We start from the raw sequence: 22,692 nt of genomic DNA on the forward strand, positions 1-22,692 counted from the left end.
TTGTTTCTGTCTTTTTGTTTTTTCCTGTGCCTGCATTTTCATCTTGTTTTGCTGTCACTGGAGAAACAGACTCTCAAGCTGATGAGGACCTTGGAACTGTACCCCAGCCCTAGGTACTTACAGAGGAAGGAACAAAATGGACTAAGGGTGATTTGCCCACTCTTCACGCTGCTCAGTGAGAAGACAAACTCCAGCATCAGGCTCCCAATTTATTTCCCCATAGATGGAAGGCCCCTGGTGTTTCTGGGAGTGGATTGCACTGCAGACAACACTCCACAGTCCTCTTCAGAAGAGGAGAAGGCAAACAAGTGGCTGGAGAAACGTTAGCTCTTGGAACCTAGACAAATTGTACTTGAGCTGAGTGGGGTGACCAGCCTTAGCCAGGCTGTTCTTTGCAGCAGGCTTGCCCTGCTGGAAACCACTCCCAGGTTCCTTCACTGTGCCTTTGGACCGATGGCTGTGACACAGACCAGCCTACTGTGGCGAGAGGCCCCTTTCTGCTTCACCACAGGGGCTCCTGGGACTCCCCAGGGAAACATCAGCCACAGGGTTGCAGGCCTCTGCCTGGTGCTGATCTATGGCTGACTTGCAGGTTTTGTTCCGCCCTTTGGCTCTGTGGGGGATATCAGCTGGGTACATACACAGCAACATTGAAAATAATCACCATCATCCATCTAAGTTCTTGCAAGTTGAAAGTCTAGACCCTCAGCAGCAATAATACCCTGGCTGAAAACTCTCCTCGAAACACCAGTTGTCCTCTAGCAATGAAGAGCTGTCCTGCTACCTCAGAGGATGATATTTTACCAGACTCTACTCAGGGAAGATGATTTCCTTTTTCTTTAGGTTTATTTCCTTCACAGAATAGAACCTTAGGGGAAATTTTAGAGATTTAATAAGTGTTGTAAAAATGACAACTTTTTTAAAAAAAAATCTATGATTAAAACCTGTTGGAGTATTTCCCCAGATTTTAACAGAGCTTGAGGTTATTCCTATTTCAGTGGGTGTGATTTACACAACTAGACTTGTGAGTATTCGATTGTGTAAGACTCACTGAACCATGCACATGCTGCATTGCATGCCTGCATGTGCACACACACACACACACACACACACCCCAACTGCCCATACTTGGGAGTGCTTCCAGATACCCTGTGAAACACCTGAGTGCCTTTGGGGCTCACCTATTTAGCAGGTAGTGGTCCTCCGAATCTGACACACCAGGGAGCAGCTCTCAGATAATTGAGGGGCTCCCCAGAGCCACCCCCACTGCCATCTCTGAAGGCTCTGGAAGGAATGGGAAGGGTGGGGGTGCTCGCTGTTGCCTGGCAGGTTTCATGGGCACAGAGAAACCCTCACTGTGCAAAGGCTTCGACTGCTACCACCAGGTCCCTGGGGAGCAAGTCAAGCCAGGCTAGAATGTGGACAAGGACAATCTATTTGTTTGCCAGCTCAGTTGTAAACAGACGGGAGAGTTATTTAAATCAGCGAAAGTTGGTCATTCCTGCTCATCTTCTAGTGCGAACTATTTTTTTTAGTGTGGTCTAGCTCTTTGGCAAATCAAGTGTAAAAGTACAGATGATTAAAACTGATCCTGTAGGTGGGGGCAGAGCTGGAGGGGATAGCAGGGACAGCAATATCTCCATGGTATGAGGTAGAGAAAGTGATCAAAAAAGCACCATCCAGAAAGAGCAGATGGCACGAGCAGTGAGGGTTTGGGCTGAAAGGTGTATGCTGAAACTGAAAGGGCCGCTTTTGTTCTCAGTGCTGAATATTTTAAGAATAATGATGGGAACAGAGCAGGAAATGCTGTTCCAGTCCTCGTCATTTCTTCTCTCCTCCCACTTCCTTCATCTCAACGTGAGGACGAACTCCTCTAAGCTGGAGGGGCAAGGTCTGGAGGTCAAAGTGATCCATGTGAAAACGAACAGGACATCAGTGTGCCTGCGATTATTTCAGAACCTGTGATGATTTTCTGGTGAAGGCGATTGCCCGGGTCAGAAGCAGGGGAATTTGGGGGTGAGGGACGTTTACTTGTGTGGCATCCCCATACAAGAAACCCACGAGGCTCTGCTTTCCTTTAACACACTTTTCACAGAGCTTCTCACCCTTTCAGACCTGTAAGTGCCTCTGTTCTGTGAACCACCCAAATTGTCACATAGAAATTATCAGAAGGACACCAGGCACAGTCACACCATGAAACAGAGAAGTTGCCAGGCTGAAGAAGAAACTAGACTCCAAAATCGGGTGCTTGCTTGGTGGTTTGAACAGAAAACTGTGCAGAGATCTTGTTCTTTGGCGAGTACTTCCTCCTTCCCCATCTCAAAATGCTGTGTGGATGAGATAACATTAAAAGCTTGGTCAAATGGATTGAATGAGGGCTGTGAGTGGTTATCAGAGAAGGACCTAAGCAACACCTGTAAATGTGATTTGGTTTGGAAAAATTTAAATTTTTGGATTTGAGGGAGGAGGAAGGGGGATGGAGAAAGAGAAGGAGAGAGAGGGAGAGAAAGAGAGAGATCTTCTACCTGTTGGGTCACTTCTCCAAGGCCTGCAATGGATGGCTGGGGCTAGGCCAGGGCTAATAACTCAGTCCAGGTGTCCCTTGTGAGTGGCAAGAACCCAATTGCTTGAGCCATCACTGCTGGCTCCAGGGTCCACGTTAGCAGGAATCTGACGTCAAGAGCCAGAGCTCAGAGTTGAACCCAGGCACTCTGATGTGGGACATGAGCATCTTAACCAGAGTCCGCTAGGCCAGATGCCAGCCCACATGATCTCATTTGACTCACAAACAGTAAACTTAGAAAGACTTTTATCTATTCAGAGAAGAGAAAGCAAAAATGGGAATTCACACAATTGGCAAATTTCTAAAAGTTCACATAGAAAAGAAACACGTATAAAAAGCCTAAAAATTTGTTCAAAAACAACCAACAAAGATGAAGAAATGGGTGGAATTTTCCCTGTTGAAACTGTTAAAATGTATTTAAAACTAGAGGTGAATTATTTGGAAATAAGCAGCTGAACAGAATAGATTCATGGATCCTCATATATGTGAGAATAGAGGAAAGGCCATTCTCCTACTTGGAGGTTTAGGAAATTGTTTCAGGGTGAGAGATGTATTAGATTTTCAGATTTGACAAAGTTAATTTGTCGGCCCCTATTGACAAAATGATTTTAATAAAAGAATTTCAACAATGAAGATAGTCCTGTAGTTATAAAGAAATACATATTAAGACCTTAACAACACCAATAAATCCAGTATTCAAATTTTTCTCTTAATTATATCTTCCCGTTATTACTTAGGACCTTTCTTTCCTTGTTATGTCATGAAATACCAGAAGCAGGATGCTTCATTGACCTTGTCCATCATGTTGGGTGCCCCTAGTGTTTATGATAACTGCAAACAGATTTGTCCTATGTAGTGTACTGTTTCCAGGTTCAGGTGTTTTATAGCCAGCAGTTGTCTATGTAACAAAAAGAAAGCTGGGGGGGGGGGGGCGGGTGGAAGGGGATGGATTCCTATCAAGGTGTCAAGGGAAGTTATGCTCTCTACTCCTCTCCCCTTCCTAACTCTCCAGACAGCGTGGTATGTGGTTTGAAGGGAGGAATTACACAGAAGATAGAAACAAACAGCTACATTCTGGGCTTTCACATTTCTAAATAGGCTTATAAAATGTATGGGAATGTTATTATTCTCAAAAACCAAAACTCTCATTTTTAAGAGCCAAGCTTTCCTTAAGATTTGAAAGTATCAGATCCTAAAGTTGTGAACAGAGCAATAGATAGGGAGAGAATAGGTAAAGTCCTACAATATCCCAACCTTGGGCTGTTCAGACCAAAAGAAGAGTCAGAGAGAAGAAAAGTGGTGTGCCCAGTCCTCCTCACCTTGCCCTAGAACTCAGGTACCCCCTGCAGTAGTGGTAGTGGCAGTGGTAAGGGGAGAGTCTTTGCCAATTCCTCCAGACACCATGAAGGGGAAAAAGACGAGAGGTGTCAATGCCAGGGGAGCCAGGGGTCAGTGAGAGCCTTTGTTCCCCCTCTAAAACCCTGAGAAGCATAAGAAGCAAATATGGTTCCCCCATTTCTTGACATGAGTTGTCAGAGGGTGCACTGGGACCTGAAGAAGCTGACATCAGGATGAGGGAGGCACAGGGATGTGTCCCAGACCTGGAAGGGCTATGGCTGTGTAAGCGTGTCCCATGGTAGGGGTAGCTTTGCTGAGACCCCCACAGGGCCAGCTTTCCTTTCAGCAGGGCAACTCTGGAAGAGAAGATGATGATCAAGCATCTGGTTTTCTCCGAAATACCCGGAACGTTGCATGTCTTCTAGTGACAATTTTAGTATCGAATGAGTGTGAATCTGAAATGACCAAAAACCTGCAGTGTCTGACTTTGACTAGTCTTTCTTGTCTTCTGTCAGAATTGGAGCTCCAGAAGTGACTTAGTTATGTTATGGAAAAATAATGTTACTTTTTTGTATGGCTATATCTGTAGCCTGTGAAATGTATAATCAATACACAAATTGCCATCTCTAGTCAGTCATTTTGTATTCAGTTCTTATGTAAGACAAAGGAAACATTTGAAATTAGATGGATTGGGAAGAATGCTTTGGAAACATTGGCTGCGATTTATAAAAATCCTCTGTCTTACCTATTAAAATATAATTTTATAAGGGGAAAATTGTGACTGTCATACAAAAATACAGTAAATGTTGGTAAAAGCTTGTGTTTTAGGTTGGGTGGCCCTGTTGCACAGCTGCTCAGGGGTGGTCTTGCCAGCTTTCAGGCTGTGGCTCCTCCAAGGAGGTAGTAGTGGCCCAAACCACCCAGAATGAATTGGAGCAGCAGTCATACTGCTATGTGGAGCCCTTGGAGGAGGACTTGAAGAAGCTATTTGCATTGAAGGACTCTGGTTACAGTGGAATGCATGAATGGCATTGTATTCACATGGAAAAATGTAGACATGTTGCAGACAGTTTACAGAATGAAGGGATTGAGGTTCAGGTAGCAAATGGGAAAGGACGTGATACAGAGACTCTTTGATAGGCAGATACTGTCATGGCTGCAGGAGTTGATACCACAGTGCTTCTGGCAGCAAGTCAAGACTTGGACAAACTAAAACCAGTTATAAAGGTAAACTCTGATCCAGATGGCCTGTGGGTCATTTATGTCTGCCTGTTGGGTATATACGTTATTTCCCAGAAGTTGAGCAGAAGTTCCATCATGGTGAGTTCAGGTACTGATGGATGCAGTGATTCAGTTGTACCTGAAAGGGACTGGCAAAGTCCTGTGGACCTTCATAAACAGCAATTAAGTTTGAATCAACATAGTAGTGAGATTCAACACTGAAAAAAATTCATGATGGAAGGCCTGAGATTTCAGGACCTCAACTTTTACCAGGGAGAGCACTAAAGCACTAAAGGAAGCCTTTGCAGGGGTAAGTCTATGATGCAGGGCTTCCTACTATGAAATGTCATTTAGATGGCCCATGGGAAAAGAAAATGAGCTCAGGGACAGGATCAAAACCTAGTCATTCAATATTTAAAAGTTTGCAACTCGAGGCTGCTAAATATTCTTTTATATATATTTTATTTATTTGAAAGATAGAGGAGATAGAGAGAGAACTCCCATCTGTGGTTCACTCCCCAAATGCCCACAACATTCAGAACTGGGCCAGAACAAAGCTAGGAGTCAGGAACTCCATCTGGATCTCCCATGTACATGGCAAATACTTGAGCCATTACCTGCTACATCCTAGGGTGTGCATTTGCAGGAAATTGTAATCGGGAGTGGAATTTCTTTCTCCTCAAAGGTTTGTGTTTCTTATTGTGGGAGTGTCTGTATGGTTATAGAAGGAAGAACTTTAATTTAATGATGTGACGATTGCTTCAATGATGATAAATTAAGAAGATGAACTTTGAACTCTGCTTCTAGCACAGTGAAGGATTTCCTCAGGTGAAAAATTTTGACTACTGGAAAAATAGTTTTGCTGAAGAAATGGACTCCTAGTCCATTTCTATTTAGAGGTAGGCTTAAATAAAGGATTAAATGTTCAAGATCTGAAATTTAACTTTAAAAATGTTTCTCCTTCTCTTTCCTCCTAATCTTGTGAAATTGATCAGACCAAACATGCATCATTTGATTAGTGCATATTTTTGTGATAGCTAATATCAAGATTTTAAAATACAATTTTTATGATCATGATGGGGAATTTTGACAGATCCTGACATGGACCTAATTGAAATAAATAAGTGTAAGAATATTTTGATTCAACTTTCATTCCAGTTGTTTTTTTTTTTTTTAATTTTTTGACAGGCAGAGTGGACAGTGAGAAAGAGAGACAGAGAGAAAGGTCTTCCTTTGCCGTTGGTTCACCCTCCAATGGCCGCCGCGGCCGGCGCGCTGCAGCCGGTGCACTGCACTGATCCGATGGCAGGAGCCAGGAACTTCTCCTGGTGTCCCATGGGGTGCAGGGCCCAAGGACTTGGGCCATCCTCCACTGCACTCCCTGGCCACAGCAGAGAGCTGGCCTGGAAGAGGGGCAACCGGGACAGAATCCGGCGCCCCGACCGGGACTAGAACCCGGTGTGCTGGCGCCGCAAGGTGGAGGATTAGCTTAGTGAGCCGCGGCGCCGGCTCCAGTTACTGTTAACAATGCTGGATGAAATACATATTTTGTGACAAAAGCATTATGTTACAAATGTATTAATTACCCAATAGCTATTTTGAATTTGGATGATTTTTTTCATCTTTAGTTATCTTTATATACAGAAGATCAACTCTATACTAAGTAAAGATTTCAATAGTTTGCACACAGACACACAAAGTATAAGGTACTGTTTGAAGACAAGTTTTACTGTTAATTCTCATAGTACAACTCATTAAGGACAGAGATCCTACATGGGGAGCAAGTTCATAGTGACTCCTGTTGTTGATTTAGCAATTGACACTCTTATTTATGATGTCAGTGATCACCCGAGGCTCTTGTCATGAGCTGACAAGGCTATGGAAGCCTTTTGAGTCCACAAACTCCATCATTTATTTAGATAGGGCCATAAGCAGAGTGGAAGTTCTCTCCTCCTTTCAGAGAAAGGTACTGCCTTCTTTGATGGCCCCTTCTTTCCACTGGGATCTCACCACTGAGATCTTTCATGCAGGTCTTTTTTTGCCACTGTGAAATGCTCTCATGGGCTTTTTAGCCAGATCCGAATGCCTTAAGGACTGATTCTGAGGCCAGAGTGCTGTTTAGGGCGTTTGTCATTTGATGAGTCTGCTGTTGGATGATTTTTTTTTTTTTTTGACAGGCAAAGTTAGACAGTGAGGGAGAGAAAGACAGAGAGAAAGGTCTTCCTTCTGTTGGTTCACCCCCAAAATGGCCGCTAGGTGCTTCCTCCTGGTCTCCCATACGGGTGCAGGGCCCAAACACTTGGGCCATCCTCCACTGCCTTCCTGGGCCACAGCAGAGAGCTGGCCTGGAAGAGGAGCAACCGGGGCAGAATCTGGCGCTCCAACCGGGACTAGTACCCAGAGTGCCGGCGCCTCAGGCGGAGGATTAGCCAAGTCAGCTGCAGTGCCGGCCTGATTTTTTTTTTTTTAACTTGCATCTAATAGATTTCTTACATCTTTAAAACTCACTAACATGCCCTTGAGGACTAAAAGAATAAACTAGTTAGCACTGATCTATTAGGGCTTAAATAAAAAATTTCTAGGTAAAAAGTAAATAAATAAAAAATAAAAATTGAAAAAATTTTGAAATATTTTAATTTAGTTTTAAAGGTATTGTCAGAAAGAAGGATTCTTTATTAATTAATAAAATACAGTAATTTGGAAGGTTCCTTAGTGTTGTGGTGATTTTCACTTAACTCATATTCTAAATTTTACATAGAAGCTTTGTAAGATGAAATGTTACAGCTCTCCTTTCCCCCCATTATGAGAATTTCTTTAGTTTTAGAGGAAATTATTTTACATAATTCTTGATCTACTTATAATAAATATTATTAGAATTTTCCAAAAAGCTCTTATAAGTAATGCTGCATAATGGTTTTCTCATGCCATCCAGTCAAAGTTGTATGTTTTTTTTTTCACTTGGTGAAATGTTTGTTTAGTCAGAAAACTTCTATGCGCCATCTACTGCCATATCAAGTCCTGGATAAACAGTGATGAATGAAATAGACTCTATTCTTATAGAATTTGAGCCTAGCAAGCACAGAAATAAATTTTCTGAAAGCTAGAATGTGTAGTTAAATTGAGTATTTTTAGTTTTGCCAACATTTAACATGCAGCTCATATAAAAAACTTGTCCTTACCTAATGATACTGTAGAAAATCAGTCCAGGTTTTGATATATATCTAGGAGAATTTGTTTTCTTAATTGGGAGTATCTATCTTGACTCTCATAGCAAAGAATTTACATGGTACATCAAATAGGAACAAAAAGCAGTGTTTCCTCAGAGCTGGATCTACTTTCTGATTTTATTTTTTAAAATATCAGTATCTGTGACATACCACTTTATAAAGAGGTTGAATTCTTTCATACTATAAAAACTACTTTCACAGATTTAAAGTACTTACTTCAGAAAAATGTCAATTCTATCTTTAATATCTTAAGGAAATCTTATTTTCCAAATGCTACCATAGTACTATTAATATATAACACTCTAGTAAGTAATCTGTGTAAAACTTTTCATGATACATTTTCTAAAAACTTTTTTTAAAAAAACATTTTATTTATTTGAGAGATAAAGTTAGACAGAGAGACAGACAGAAAGGTCTTCTATCCCCTGGTTCACTCCCCAAATAGGAAAGAAAAGTAGGTGATCATATATTGTTCTACTTGTTTTTTCTAAAGATTTATTTTATTTATTTGGAAGGCAGAGTTAGAAGGAGAGAGAGAGAGAGAAAGTCTTCCATCTGCTGCTTCACTCCACAACAGTTGGAGTTGGGTCAGTCCAAAGCCAGGAGACAGGAGCTTCTTCCTGATCTCCACACAGGTGCAGGGGCCCAAGCATTTGTGCCATCTTCCATTGCTTTCCCTGGCCATAAGTAGAGGGTTGGATGGGAAGAAGAGCAACCTGGGACACGAACCAGCACCCATATGGGTTGCTGGCACCATAGGTGGAGGCTTAGCCTACTATGCCACAGTGCTACTCCCTCTAAAAGGTTTTTACAATCCTTAGTGTGCTCCATTTATGGTATCACTTCTTCTTCTCTGTGGTGGAAATTTTTTTTATAAGATAATAGAGGCAAAGGATATTGAAACAGCAAAAGTACTATTTATGAATGATTTAACCTTTCAATGGCAACTATATGTAAATAAAATTAAACTATTGTTTTAAAAATTTGGCTTTTAATTTATTAATTTATGAAGGAACCAATATGATGTTAAAGCCAGTCTAAAGAACACTTGAGAAGCTAGGTATTTATAAGCAATGGTAGGCTAAGATTTCAAGGTTAGACACAAAGCTGGTTAGAGATAAAGCATGATCATAAACAGTACTGTTTAAGGTCATCTTTTCCGTTGGAAAAAAATTACTTGTATCTGTACCAAAGAAAGAGCTACAGGTTAACATATAAATTCACTAAGTCTAGGGTCTTTAATAAGTTCTACCAACGAGTATAACTAAGTACATTCCTTAGGTCTGAAATTGACAATTTTTTTTCCATAAAAGCCCAATTAAAATTTTAGGATTAGCAAGCCATACAGTCTCTGTTGCAGTTATTCAACCTTGTCATAATAGCATAAAAATAGGCATAGATAGCATATAAAGAGTGAGCTAGCTCTGTTTCAATAAAAATGTTTACCAAACTAGGTAGTAGGCAAGAGTTGGATTGCGGATTTACAGATCCCTGGTCTAGATAATCAGTCTCCTTCTGTTAATCATTTAAAGATTATCATGTAACAAAGAGCCACCAATATGGGACTTATGTAAATAAAGCATAAGAAAAAATTAAAATGAAGCCAGGAATATGAAAACAAAAGTTAAATGAAGAGCACACAACAGAATTACTATCAATTTTCCATGGAATGAAATTATAGATAATGTCATCTCTCAAGGAAAACGAAGGTTCATAAAAGAGATATAAGGGCTCAAGGAATAAATGACATGATGTGAAAAAGAAGAAAAAAGGAAAACTGAGCAGAACTTGGAAAGAAGTAGAAGGAAAAAGATATAACCATACAGAAATGAATATTACATTAAAAACATCAAAATAAGAAAAAGTCACTTCTAAAATACTTTAAGGGCATGAAGAATAAAACTAAAAATGAAATGTAAAATAATAAAGTTTTAAAGGCTATAAAAGGATGATAAAAAAAAAAGGAGTCAGAATAAAAGAAGTCCAAAATAAGGATAATTGGTATCTCTGAAGGGAAGATAACAATAGGAAAAAAAGCAGAAGAAAAAGCATTCAAAATTCTAACACTAGGACATTTTCCTGAGATAAAGGCAAACTTGAATTCACAGAGTCAAAGGACACACCATTTCTGAAAAACAGTTGATACTGATTGCTTGGCACTGAAACACATTCAGTGCTAATGGACTTTAAAGATACCAGAAAAATTCTGTGGGCATGTAGACAAGACACACCTGTTAGAGGAAAATTCATTCTGATGCTATACTTCCTACTAGCATTCTCCAATATGTGAAGACTATGGGGCAATGTCTATAAAGTGTGCAGGAAAAGAAAATATGACCCTACAACTTTAAATACAGTCAAATGAGCAATCAATTAGATAAGTCACAGATGGGTGTTTTCAAATATGCAAAGAAGAGTGTAGAATATGTAGTTCCAAGAGGCCCTTCCAAAAAAATAGGACAAGATGAAATCCAGCCAAGGAAGTCAATAGTAGAAAAGTCAGAATACATAAGATTTGAATTGAGTACTCATTGGATTTAAATTTAGAACTAAGACTAACAAACAGTGGAGCATATACTTGTGGAAACAAATGTAAACATTATATTATAAACCATTACTTTGGTGCCAGTTCCCCATACGATGCCCCTCCCCGCCCCGGCACCATCTACATGTGCCATCATTACATTACAGAAAAGGAACACCATGCTTGGGGAGTATGTCCCTTTTCTGTTGAGTGGTATCAAGCCTGATGTTTGCTTGGGGAGACATGTTACCCCCTCTCTCAAGTTTGGTCACTGCAAATGCCATGCTGAGAAATAAACCGGGTAGGCCAGTGCCACGGCCCACTAGGCTAATCCTCCGCCTTGCGGCGCCAGCACACCGGGTTCTAGTCCCGGTCAGGGCGCCAGATTCTGTCCCAGTTGCCCCTCTTCCAGGCCAGATCTCTGCTGTGGCCAGGGAGTGCAGTGGAGGATGGCCCAAGTGCTTGGGCCCTGCACCCCATGGGAGACCAGGATAAGCACCTGGCTCCTGCCATCGGATCAATGCGGTGTGCCGGCCGCAGCGCGCCAGCCGTGGCGGCCATTGGAGGATGAACCAACGGCAAAGGAAGACCTTTCTCTCTGTCTCTCACTGTCCACTCTGCCTGTCAAAAAAAAAAAAAAAAAAAAACCTGAAATAAACTGGGTAAAGAGAAACCAGGCCCACAATTTTTCACATATACAGCAAGACAGTGCACTCAGAGCACAAATTGCCTCTCTAAACAGATATCCTTGGTTCTATGGACTATTTTAATATTAATGTGTCAGATTGATCAATCTCTCTTTTTGATTTGTGCTTTAATGGTTTTGTTGTAACTGTCTATTTACCTCCAATGATATCATTTTCATATATCCTTTTAACTCATCTGATATTTATGGTCTTTTGTATCCGTCAAGAATTTATTTTTGTGTATAGTGTGAAACTGTTTATACAACCAGGAGTCTTGGAACTGTTCCTCCCCTCCCCATTGTAGCACTTATGTTAAGTTTCATATATAGTTGTGTCTGTTTCTGAGCTCACTACTTGTCCTACTAGTCTTTTTGTCCATTTCTGCACCATTGTCACACCACCTCAGTTCCTATAATTTTATGATATACTTTGCTGAGACGGCAAGTCCCCAACATTGTTCCCCTTTAAAATCATCTTGCTCTTCCACATAAATTTTAAGAGCAGCTTATCCAGTTTCACGAACAACTCTGTATAGATTTCAGTTGTAACTGCCTTATTGTGTTGATCAATTTGGGGAAATTTTGTGAGTAACAGAATATTCAAGGGAAAGCGGTGGAAGCAATAAGAACATTGATTAACATAGATGACAGCAAGTCTGCAGGAGGTGGTTCCAGGGATGGTGCAGCAGCCAGATAATATGATCAAAGGCTCAGGCCCTGCCCACATCCCTCTGTTTGTCACAGTGGTGGGCCACCACCAGTTGGCTCTTCCTTCCTGGTACAGGAGGCTGGTGCAGCTGCCGGCAGCATGAGTTCATGTAACTGGGTCCCAGGAAAAGTGTATTTTCTCATACACTTCTTTTTCTCAGAGACGAATTTCTTTTCTAAAAGAATTCTAGATTCCAGCTGAATTTCCCTAAGATCCATGAGTCAAGAATGAGAGGCTGTCAGAATCATTTATACTCCTAGTACTTTTCTGTTTTTCATCTGAAATTCTCTGATAGATATGTGTTCAAATTTTTTACATAACTGAGATTCCTCAGTATGTCCTGTCCAATTATGTAGTGTGTTGGTTTCATTGTCTGTCTTAATTATGTGTTGAATTTGGGATTGCTGTTCACTTCTTTGGAGAGTGTTTTTGTTTGTGCATTTCACCATTGTTTTTCTTTCTCTCTTGCCTTCTTTCCAACCTGTCTAATAGTTTGCACAGCTCCCTGGTCATAGTCAAGATCCAGGACATAGATTGGTGGCCAGGGTCCCCTGCTATGTGGTAACCTTACACACCAAAGGCAGCTTGGTCCAGCCTTCCAAGTCTTGACCTACACAGCAAGAAAGTGCAGTCAAGGCTCATGTGGGTTGCCTCTCTCAACAGGTATCCTTGGTTTCATAGAATACTTTAATTTTAATGAGTCAAATCTAACAATCTTTTTTTTGATTTGTGCTTTAAGGGTTTTGTTATAAAAATGTCTATTTACTGTCAGTTATAATGGCATTCTTTAGAGTCTCAGCTTGGGTAGGTGGAGGCTGGGTCACCTGTCTCAAGGGCACACTTCAGCCCCCAGTCCCAGCAGAAGCTGAAACTCCAATTGTCACTGCCTGCTCTTTCTGCACTTGGAGTGCGGTAGGCCTATGTCTTTATGCTCCTGCCTTGGTTACAGATCTTTTCCCTCCCCTAACTCACTTCTCTTCCCCTCCCCTTTGCTCTTCCTTTTAGCCTCTAGCTTTCTGGATTTCTCTTTCTTTATTTTTTCAGTCTTTGCTTTGTTTTTGGAAGAAATCAGATGTATAAACGCATGAACATATAGTACCATTCTACTGGCATTCTGTATACTACTTTATAATCGGGGAAAATATCATTCCATTTTGTGAGAAAAAAAGCCCATTCCTCCAAAAATAATTTTCGTTTCTCTCTGTTTTGTTAGAATCATTCCTAGGAAGAAAAAGTATTTGTATGATTCTAAAACAGATTACTATAAGTGTATATATTTCATATGCTCTCTACATTTGATGGAAACGAGGAGAAAAAAAATACTTAAAGCCAATTGCAGAAGCTTTGATTCACCAAGATCTTAACTCTACTTAAACTGGGCATTAAGGTGTAAATTTATCAGGTTACTGAATGGATGTCAAAAATAGAAATGAAGAATGTCTTCCTAGCCCTTTCTCCTGACAAAATTAATATTTCATCCTCTTTTGCTTCTCCTAAATATTTCAGTCAATTGATTTTAAGTGACTTTGTCAATGGCATTTTCCATTAGACTGGGGAAAAATTGTTTCATAGTTGGCTGATGCTGTCAACATTAGGAAATACATAGTCCTTTGAATTGAAAATTCCCTGCTTGATATTATTCCACCCCATGAGCCTGTCCAAGCAATTCTATCACTTCTCTTAGTTCCTTTCCAACTCATGTGTTTACTGTTGTATCTATTTCTTTTAGTGCTTGGTCAAGGGAAGCAAATGTGAACCTTTTAATCTTGTGTCCTAAGGCTATTTCAGCGCTGGTATTTACAAGTGTTCCTTTTTCGTGGATTGTCCTGAAGGCTGTAGCTATTTTGCTGTCCAGCACTATTCTGTCTATGAAGTACTTTATAGCTACACTTACAAATATGAGGCTAGTTTCTGAGGTTTCTTCTCTAAACTGTGAAGCACAAACTGTGCATACTTGTTTTCTAATATGTTCCTTAACTCCTTGGTTCTTATTTACATACACTTACAATTGAGCCATTGAACTAAATGCTCTTGAAACCTACACTTGAGGGAAAAAGATGGGGATGATCTTCATCTGATTGTTCCTGAGTAGCCTATAATTCTGTGCTCATCCCCCATTCTCCTAAGTGGATTGCAAACGTTGTTTCAGGCTTTTCTTTCCGTATTGTTTTCCCTCCATTTCTCTACTTTTCCTTCTTTAATTTACCTTTATCCTCTAAAGAAGCCAACCTAAATTCTGTTAGATTTGTTCCAAGTACTTTTTTTAGAGTGCAAAGTGGAAGGTATTGAAAATAACCACTTCTAACAATTATACAATCATTGTTACATATATATATATATACACAGACACACACACAAACATCACTATATAACATTATATACCAATATATTAATTCACTTTATTAATAAGTCTAATACATTTATTAATATATTAACTCACATCATTAGTCATTTATATACATTAAATATATATATACATATATGTAGATAAATGTGTGTATAATCTATATCTGCTGAACTGCAGGCCTTGCTGGCTTCCTCTACCATATCTTGTCCCAAATCTTTGCCACTTCTTATATTTCCTCAGTTAGTAGACTCACCATTATGTAGCAAGTAAATCAAACTCTACATTATAGAGAATGTCTAAGTCATTTTGACCATCTCCATCCACTCATCTTTACCTTCTGTTGCTTCCTTATTAAAACATCATTTCTAGCCATTCCTTTCCACCACTTCTACCACTGTCTTTACTAATCTCTCATCTGGACATTTTTTGCTTGAGTCATTTCTTTGCAAACAGACACTGTTCCTCTCAATCAATTCTTAGTATTGCTTCTAGTTATCTTCCTTAACAGGCACCTGCCTTTTCTATGCTTTAAATCATTTTGAAGCTGTTAGCTATCCAATCAGGTTCACAGTGCCCAACATTCAAACTCAACTCCCAACTTAATTTGTATTATTCTTTTCTGGTCTTCAGCCTTGCTCTTGTATTCTACTTCTGCCCTACCTCCCTATGGGCAGCCTACACACATATTGTCTCCTATGTCTTTGACATATAGTCCCCATGAAACACAGAATGCACAGGATGGTGAAGGAGATAATTTCATCTGGACTATTACAATGGGGACAATGTTCCTTGATGAGAAATATTTCAGAGAAGAGGCAAGAGTCTTGGTATTTCACAGAAGAATACAAGTGAGGGAATTGCCAACATCATTCACAAGTCTAATGGAAGTCGTAACAAAGGAAGCAGACAGGTCTTATTTTGGAAAATGCTAGCCCAGTGTGTTCTTTTGAGGACAGCTAGTTCTTGAATGCTGGTAGGAGTTTTCTCTATCACCACTGTTTTTAAGATGCGCAGGACTCAGTTATAGTTCAACATTGTCTGCTCTCTAGTAGCTCTTCTTTGCACATCCCCCCAACACATACACACACCCACAACCACCACCAATCTATCATGGAATTTTCTTTCTTTAACTCAGTGCTGTTGAAAGCTGTCTACATATCACACCACTTGGGCTCTCTTGTCCTCTGGTCTCCAGATGAGTTCCACAAACATCAGAGATAAACAGAATATTTGAGAGTTTGAGGAAGGACGTTGGACACAGTTATCCCTTTCGTTCTTTTTCTACCAATTCTAGAGGTGGCCGGATTCTTCTAAGGCCCCTGTCTGCAGCATCAGCTCCCGAGGAAACACCAATAACACCTTACTCCCTCCTGTCCTCCCTCTCTGCCTTTCTCTTGCGAGACCTTAAATTTAAGAGGTTTTTTTTTTTTTATAAAGATTTATTTATTTACTTGAAAGAGTTACACAGAGAGAGGAGAGGCAGAGAAAGAGAGAGAGGTCTTCCAACTGATGGTTCACTCCCCAGTTGGCCACAACAGCTGGAAATGCTTCAATTGGAAGCCAGCAGCCAGGAGCTTCTTCCAGGTCTCCCATGAGGGTGCAGGGGCCCAAGCACTTGGGCCATCTTCTACTGCTTCACCAGGCCATAGCAGGGAGCTGGATCGGAAGTGGAGCAGCCAGGACTAGAACCAGCGCCCATGTGGGATGCCGGCTCTTCAGGCCAGGGCATTAACCCGCTGAGCCACAGTGCCAGCCCCAAGCTTAAGAGTTTTTTTTTAACTTTTATTTAGTAAATATAAATTTCCAAAGTACAGTTTATGGATTACAATGGCTTCCCCCACCCCATAACTTCCCTCCTACCTGCAACCCTCCCCTCTCCCGCTTCCTCTCCCCTTCCATTCACATCAAGATTCACTTTCAATTATCTTTATATACAGAAGATCAATTTAGTATATATTAAGTAAAGATTTCATCAGTTTGCACCCACACAGAACATAAAGTGTAAAATACTGTTTCAGTAATAGTTATAGCATTAATTCACATTGAACAACACATTAAGGACAGAGATCCCACATGAGAAGTAAGTACACAGTGACTCCTGTTGTTGACTTAACAATTTGACACTCTTGTTTATGGTATCAGTAATCTCCCTAGGCTCTAGTCATGAGTTTCCAAGGCTATGGAAGCCTTTTGAGTTTGCCGACTTCGATAATATTTAGACAAGGTCATAGTCAAAGTGGAAGTTCTCTCCTCCATTCAGAGAAAGGTACCTCCTTCTTTGATGGCCCATTCTTTCTACTGGGATCTCACTCACAGAGATCTTTCATTTAGGTTTTTTTTTTTTTGCCTTTTTTTTTTTTTTTTTTTTTTGCTTGTTTGTTTTTTCCCAGAGTGTCTTGGCTTTCCATGCCTAAAATACTCTCGTGGGCTCTTCAGCCAGATCTGAATGCCTTAAGGGCTGATTCTGAGGCCAGAGTGCTGTTTAGGACATCTGCCATTCTATGAGTCTGCTGTGTATCCCGCTTCCCATGTTGGATTGTTCGCTCCCTTTTTTATGCTACCAATTAGTATTAGCAGACACTAGTCTTGTTTATGTGATCCCTTTGACTCTAAATCTTATCATTATGACCAATTGTGAACTGAAACTGATCACTTTGACTAGTGAGATGGCATTGGTACATGCAACCTTGATGGATTGTATTGGAATCCCCTGGCACGTTTCTAACTCCACCATTTGGGGCAAGTCCGATTGAGCATGTCCCAAATTGTACATCTCCTCCCTCTCTTATTCCCTTCTTTCCCAATTTGCCAGTTCCTAGATGCCTCACTGTTCCTTATTGGCTTCTTTTTACCCCACCATATTCCTGCAACTAGTCTGTTTATTGAATTATATTTAGTTAAAACTCTTTTGAGCATTCTGTCTTCTGTCAGATTGAACTGACTTAGTCCCTCAGGATTTTCTAGTTTTTCTGCACTTCTCAGCCTAGAGCATTGCCTCAGCACACTCCTGTGTCCCCTGGTGGCATTTTGAACATAAATCATGGTGAAATTTTACATTTATGAACTGAACCATTTCCCCCACTGCGCTATGATTTTTTGAGTTCCTCAAAGGTAGACATGGGGCTGGCACTGTGGCATAGCAGGGAAAGCCAACACCTGTGGTGCCGTCATCCCATATGGGCGCCGGTTCAAGTCCCAGCTGCTACACTTCTTATCCAGCTCTCAGCTATGGCCTGGGAAAGCAGTGGAAGTTGGCCCAAGTGCTTGGGCCCCTGCACCTGCATGGGAGACCTGAAGAAGCTCCTGGCTACTGGCTTCAGATCGGTGCAGCTCTGGCCATTGTGGTCATCTGGGGAGTCAACCAGTGGAGGGAAGACCTCTCTCTCTCTCTCTGCCTCTGCCTCTCTTGTAACTCTGTCTTTCAAATGAATAAATAAATTTTTAAAAAGGGGTACACATGCTTTAAATCCCTTTGATAGTTCCAGAGCCAATAACAGTGTCTACTGGACTAATATAATGTTGATATGTGAACAAATGATTGTATTACTAATTGGTATAAGCAAATGATTTATCATGAAAGACTACAGTAGATTATTATTTAATTCATTCTTGCCCGTATGGAAAAATAGGGATTATGAAAATTTTTTTAAAGTAGTCATTACTTACTAGATCATTTTCTTTTTGATGTTTGGAGTATCTTTTTGAGTAGTTTTTGTTTCTTAGGTTGTTTTTTAAATTAAAAGGACAGAGAGAAACAAGATCAACGAGTACTTGATAAATATCCAAATAAAAGACTTCTGTCCATGGAGCTTTTCCAGAGAACAATCAAGGGGATATTTTGTTTCCTTCACTTGGCATGTGTACTACTTTCCCCAGGGTGCAATAACCAGGGCTGATCAACAGCGAAAGGAACCACTTGTTCTGTTTCATGGATCTAGAAACCACTTCATATTTCTCTTCTAAAATTCTCTTTCTAACTTAGTATATTTGCCTATATCTATTCGTTTAATACATGTTTATATAGCACATGTATAATAAAATCAGAATTGATTTAGATACTAAATTTTAAAAATTAATGAAACTAAGAAACATACAATTGGTCCAAGTCAGGAATAAAGCATTAAATGTATTCTCTCTTATTTATGTGTTTACCTATTTTTATTGATCATAATTCGAATTGCTACTCTATATACCCATTAAATTATATCAAAGTATTTTAGTTTCTTTTTCATTTATTTAAAAAATATTTATATTCACTAATTTGAAATGCAGAGAATCAAAGAGAGTGACAGGGAGAGGCTTTTCTCTATTGCTTTAAACCCCAAATGCCTACAACAGCCAGGACTGGATCAGGCCAAACCAAGAGCCAGCAACTCAATTTGGGTCTCCCACGTGGCTAGTCAGCAGGGACCCAAGTGCTTGAACCATCTCCTGTTACCTCTCAGGGTTCATACTAGCAAAAAGCTGGAACCAGAAGTGGAGCTAGGACCCAAACCTAGCTGCCCTGATTGGGGATCTGAGCATCCCAAGTTGCATTTTAACCACTGCACCAAACGCTTACCCTACTGTTTCATTTTTAACCCAGGTGTCTGCTATATACAATTCTCTATTTAAATATATTATGTTTTCAATGCATTCTTTTAAAAATATAAATTGTCTAATTCTTTGAAAAGCTCCCAAAGGCATGCTTGCCTCAAATTTCTATTTAAAGTAACTTTAGGAAGTACAGCTGGGGTGCTATTAATGATTGTCTCGGGCAACAGGCATAATTAAAGTGAGACTACCCCACATCAACTGGGACATATAGGCTGGCGCCGTGGCTCAATAGGCTAATCCTCCACCTTGTGGCGCCGGCACACCGGGTTCTACTCCCGGTCGGGGCGCCGGATTCTGTCCCGGTTGCCCCTCTTCCAGGCCAGCTCTCTGCTATGGCCAGGGAGTGCAGTGGAGGATGGCCCAGGTGCTTGGGCCCTGCACCCCATGGGAGACCAGGAAAAGCACCTGGATCCTGGCTCCTGCCATCGGATCAGCGCGGTGCGCCGGCTGCAGCGGCGGCCATTGGAGGGTGAACCAACGGCAAAGGAAGACCTTTCTCTCTCTGTCTCTCTCTCTCACTGTCCACTCTGCCTGTCAAAAAAAAAAACAAACAAAAAAAAAACTGGGACATATAGTCCTCAACTATATCCTCTACCACTTGCCTTCATGTCTATGATTTCTATCATTGTAGTTTTTGTTTAAGAGACTGACTCCAGGATTTCGCTTTGTTAATTATAAATTGTATGAGGATATTAATACATTAATCTATGATCAACCATTAACAATGGCAGGAAATAGCTAGTGGACCTTGTCCAGAGATGGCTGCTATCCAGACTGGCAAACTATCTCTGTGAAGGTCCAGCTAGGAAATATTTTAGACTTTGTGGCACATATGGTCTTAGTAGTAATTATTCAACTCTACTGTAATATAGAAGGTAGCCATTGACAATACTTAAATTAATGAGTGTGACTCTGTTATAATAAAACTTTATTTATAAAAGCAGGTGGAGGCCTGGGCTGGATTTGGCTCATAGGCCATCCTTTGCCCACCGCTCCTCTAAAAGACCTGGGAGCATGCAGATGAATTTAATCCCCAGAACTGTTACTTCTCAGCTGTTTGTCTTGCTGTTCTCAACATGGATTAATGCCCATATGTGTGTGTGTTGCCTTGCCCAATAATCTGCTAACTGTGCAGTTTGATTTGGCTGTGAGCTTAAATTCATGTTGCCCCCAAGTCAGAGGATCTGAACACATAGTTTTAATTTTTTTGTGACAGGAATGGACTTAAAACCCTTCAAAAATCAAATGGTCTGTATCCAGACTAACTTTACAGGTGTTGTACAACTAAGGCTAATGTTTGTGTGCTTCCTTGATCTTCTCTGGCTTACAGTCAGCACTAGGCTTGTCCTCACGATTTCATTGCTCTGCTTATATTCTACTACTCTCTTGATGTGTTTCAAGCCTGCTTCTCCTTTGCTTTCATATTGCTTGCCATCAGCCGTAGGCCTTTAAATGTTGTCTTTCTCTTACACACCATTCCACACTTCATTCCCATGCCTCTTAATACTCTTCTATACAACTTAATGGCCCACAAAGAGCTTTGTTCAACTGTAATTAATTCTTCAGTTATTTCATGAAAAAAGTACTTTTATACACATTTATGTATTTTTCAAGTGTTTAAGTACTCCAAGTCCTTTTTGTACTTCTACTTAATTGACTGTCAGAAAGACTTAAAAGACTTTTGAGCAAAAATATAAAAATTTATAGTGAACAACTATTTTGAGTGCTTATTATATGCTAGACACAGAGGAATATGGAAGGCAAAATTTCAAATAAAGAAGGGAAAAAGAGAAAGCAGTTTTTAAAGAAAATCCAAAGCAATGAATACAAAATCAAATTATGCTGTATAAAGATACAACTTTAAAACTCATATTTGCTCTGAGCTCCTCAACGGTCAAGGTAAAAGAAAAATTTTATAGATTTTTATCATTCTCTTGGTGTAGTAAAAGGTATTCCTATCAGCCTATCAAAAATCTGACTCAACGCTTAAACTTTTTTCCTTTTAAAAAGGAAAATTTAGGACTGACATTACAGTACAGCTGAGTAAGCTGGTATGAGTCCCAGCTATTCTGCCTCTGATCCAGCTTCCTGACAATGCACCTAGGAAGTCAGTGAAAGGCGGCCCTAGCGTTTGGACCCCTGCTACCCATGTGGGAGAAAATAATGGAATTCCTGGATCCTGGCTTTGGCTTGGCCCTGCCCTGGCTCTTGCATCTACTTGGGGATTGAACCAGCAGATAGAAGATCTCTTTATCTTTCTGTCTCTCCTTCTCCTTCTGTCACTTTGCTTTTCAAATAAATAAATAAACAAGCAAAAAAATAATGTCTCTTTAAAAAGTTAAAAATATATTAGTCACAGTTCTCTAGAGAAACAGAACTAATGGATTTTCTCTGTCATAAATATATATATACACACACATATATATATACACATACCTCTCTATATATATGAATATATTAATTTTCTCATGCAATATGGTGACAGAGAAGCCCCACAATCTACCATGTGCAAACTGGAGAACCAGGCAAGCTTGTAGTATAATTCAATCTGAGTTTAAAGGCATGAGAATCAAGGGAGCCAGGGGTTTAAGTCCTTATCTGATCAGAAGGCCAGAGAATTAGGAAAATTGATGTCCAAGGAAAGCGAAGATAGATGGCGTAGCTCAAACATTAAATTCACCCTTTCTTCTATCTAGGCCCTCGGTGGATTGAATGATGCTCACCCAAATTAGTAAGGGGAACTGACTTTCCTCAGTCTACTGATTCAAATGTTAATCTCTTCCAGAAAAGTCTTCACAGACATACACAGCTTTTATCAGCTATCTGGGCACTCCTTAGCCCAGTCAATTTGGCATATAAATTAATCATCACAAATTTCAGGTCTTTAAAGTTTACAAACCTTGTTTTTATTTCTTTGGAATGTCCCTTCTTGATACATACTGGATAATCAATATTTAACCAAACACAAGTCAATATTTGTATTTAATTACCCTCATTTTTCTTTTAAAGTCACAGGAACCTACAAATTGCCATATAAGTGCAAAGCTAGGGAATATAATCTAGTGTGCCCTCACTCTGACACCAGTTACAAATCTGAGGTTTCCCAAGACCACCCTCAACAATTCAGTAGAAGGGCTCAGAGAATTAAATTAAAGCTGTTTCACTTCTAGTTCCAGTTTACTATGGGAAAAGATTCAGATTACAATCAGCATGGGGCAGAGCCCAAGAAAGTTTCAAATGCAGGGCTTCCAGTTGTCCCCCACCCATGCAGTCATCGGCATTGTGATCTTCTCCTGGCAACGGTGTGTGACAGTGCGAACAGGGCTCAGTCCTAGGTGTCCAGGGTCTTTATTGGAGGCTTGAACACAAAAACTTAGTTGGCTACCCATTGGGCTCACCTGTGTCTCCACTCCTCCAGAGGTCAGCTGATATCACGTGACCCAAACTCCCACCCCAAGTCACGGTATTAAGTGTGGCTCTAA

The 22,692-nt window shown here is 40.3% G+C and overlaps 1 protein-coding gene and 1 pseudogene across 1 annotated transcript in view; both read left to right on the forward strand.

Moving 5' to 3' along the window:
* Positions 1-22,692, forward strand: part of PDE11A (phosphodiesterase 11A) — a 451,047-nt gene that overhangs the window by 165,022 nt on the left and 263,333 nt on the right. The window lies entirely within an intron of this gene.
* On the forward strand, positions 82-21,267 carry LOC103348817 (NAD kinase 2, mitochondrial-like; annotated as a pseudogene).

This window comes from Oryctolagus cuniculus, chromosome 3 (genome assembly GCF_051225735.1).
Source record: "Oryctolagus cuniculus isolate XC-2025 breed Fujian yellow rabbit chromosome 3, ASM5122573v1, whole genome shotgun sequence".
Taxonomy (NCBI): Eukaryota; Metazoa; Chordata; class Mammalia; order Lagomorpha; family Leporidae; genus Oryctolagus; species Oryctolagus cuniculus.